This window comes from Macaca mulatta, chromosome 20 (genome assembly GCF_049350105.2).
Source record: "Macaca mulatta isolate MMU2019108-1 chromosome 20, T2T-MMU8v2.0, whole genome shotgun sequence".
Taxonomy (NCBI): Eukaryota; Metazoa; Chordata; class Mammalia; order Primates; family Cercopithecidae; genus Macaca; species Macaca mulatta.
Window position 1 is genome coordinate 14,015,080 of NC_133425.1, and position 2,647 is coordinate 14,017,726.

At 44.5% G+C, this 2,647-nt stretch overlaps 1 pseudogene; it reads left to right on the plus strand.

The window, feature by feature from the left end:
• The first annotated feature begins 333 nt into the window (after positions 1-333).
• On the plus strand, positions 334-751 carry LOC719505 (large ribosomal subunit protein eL33 pseudogene; annotated as a pseudogene).
• The last annotated feature ends 1,896 nt before the right edge of the window (positions 752-2,647 follow it).

The following is a 2,647-nucleotide window of genomic DNA, read 5'->3' on the forward strand; positions in this document are numbered from 1 at the left end:
AGACTCTGTTTCAAAAAAAAAAAAAAGTTAAAAAAATAAACAGAGGGCATTTTAAAATGCTGATTTCTGGGTCTTTCCCAGAAATTCTGATTTGGAAGGATAGAGTCCAGGAATCTTCATTTAGCAAGCACTCCAGGTGATTCTGATGGATAATCACACTTTGAAAATCACAGAATTAGAGCATCCTCCTAGGCCACAACTTCATAATGAAGAAAGGTGGCTAACTGTTGTGTGCCTTCTATGAGCCATACCCCTTGGCTATGTTATCTACTTAACTCATTTAATCCCCAGAACAAGAGGTCCCCAAAAAGAATTAGATATCTCCTTTTAGAGGAGTGAAGCGCCTGCTGCTGAAATTTGGGGGCAAATAACTGGAGTAGGCCTGCTGGGAACAGGACTTGTCAAAAGAACTATGTCTAGAAGGCTATGGTCCAAGGCCATTTTTGCCGGCTATAAGTGGGGTCTCCGGAATTAAAGGGAGAACACGGCTCTTCTTAAAATCAAAGGTGTTTATGCCATAGATGAAACAGAATTCTATTTGGGCAAGAGATACGCTTATGTATACAAAGCAAAGAACAACACACTGACTCCTGGCGGCAAACCAAACAAAACCAGAGTAATCTGGGGAAAGGTAACTCAGGCACACGGAAACAGTGGCATGGTACGTGCCAAATTCTGATGCAATCTTCCTCCTAAGGCTATTGGACACAGAATCCGAGTGATGCTGTACCCCCTCAAGGATTTAAACTAATGAAAAGTCAATAAATAAACGTGGATTTGTGCTCTTGTTAGAAAAAAAAAGGTATCTCCCTTTAGATTTGCACAGTGATTTTGGATCAAAGTACAGCAGCAATTCTATTCTTAACGTGGGCAGATGGAGGCAAGAAATAAAAGAAATAAAAGAATCCACCAAGTCTTCATTGATTTTCATTTCCAGATGTTAATAATTCCAAGGGTAAATGTAGCTAGGAGAACTTAATTAATTTCTTAAATAAAACCTACTTGTTTTATACATATGAGCAAGAGAAGGTAATGTAGGTTTCAATAAACATAATCATTAGCAAGTTACAGAGTCTGAGTAGTAAACACTACAGTTCAAGTTGTGAGAAACTGTCATTACATCACCCTGGTTGGAATCATCCTGTTTTGTGAAAATGTGGAGCTAGACCTTTCCACAGCTGGTCTCGCATCAATGATCTTTTTACTTTTTGTTTCTGGTTTCAGCTTATGAGAATAATTGCCTGTGGCTGGGTGCAGTGACTCAAGCTGGTAATCCCAGCACATTGGCAGGCTGAGGTGGGCAGATCACTTGAGTCCAGCCTGGCCAACATGGTGAAACCCTGTCTCACCCAAAAATGCAAGAATTAGCTGGGTGTGGTGGTGTGTGCCTGTAGTCCCAGCTACTCAGGAGGCTGTGGCAGCAGGATTGCATGGGCCTGGGAGGCAGAGGTTGCAGTGAGCTGAGATTGAGCCCCTGCCTTCCAGCCTGGGCTACAGAGCCAGACCCCATCCCAAAATGGAGTTCTTCAGAAGAAGACCCTGAGACAAGGATTTACATGCAGTTGAATTTTTTTTTTTTTTTTTTTTTGAGACAGAGTTTTGTTCTTGTTGCCCAGGCTGGAGTGCAATGGCACAGTCTCAGCTCACTGCAACCTCTTCCTTCTGGGTTCAAGTGACTCTCCTGCTTCAGCCTCCCAAGTAGCTGGGATTACAGGTGCCTGCCACCATGCCTGGCTAATTTTTTTGTATTTTCAGTACAGACAGGGTTTCACCATGTTGGCCAGACTGGTCTCAAACTCCTGACCTCAGGTGATCCGCCTGCCTCGGCCTCCCAAAGTGTTGGGATTACAGGCATGAGCCACCGCGCCTGGCCACAGTTGATTTATTAAGGAAGCATTTATAGGAGAAATCCGTGAGGGAAAGACAAGAAGCCAAGCATCTTAGTTGGCATTGCTATAAAGGAAAACCCAAGGCTGGATAATTTATATAGAAAACAAGTTTATTTGGCTCATGGTTCTGCAGGCTATACAAGAAGCATGGTGCCAGCATCTGCTTCTGGTGAGGGCTTCAGGGAGCTTCTTCTCATGGGGAAAAGTGAAGGGGAGCAGGCATCACATGGTGAGAGGAAGGAGGGAAGAGAGAGGGGAGGAAGGTGCCAGGCTCTTTTAACAATCAGATCTTGCAGGAGCTAATAGAGCAAGAAGTCACTCATTACCATGAAGACAGCATCAAGTCAAACACCCTCCATCAGGCCCCATCTCCAACTGTGGGGATCATGTTTCTTTTTTCTTTTCTTTCTTTTTTTTTTTTTTTGAGATGGTTTCTCGCTCTGTTGCCCAGGCTGGAGTGCAGTGGCATGATCTTGGCTCACTCCAACCTCTGCCTCCCAGGTTCAAGTGATTCTCCTACCTCAGCCTCCCAAGTGGCTGGGATTACAGGTGCCCACCACCACGTCCAGGTAATTTTTTTGTATTTTTAGTAGAGACAGAGTTTCACTATGTTGGCCGGGCTGGTCTCGAACTCCTGACCTCAGGTGATCCACCCACCTTGGCCTCCCAAAGTGCTGGGATGACAGGCGTGAGCCACTGCACCTGGCCCAGTTTTAGCCCATTTTCTACTGCTAAAACAGAATACTACAGACTAGGTA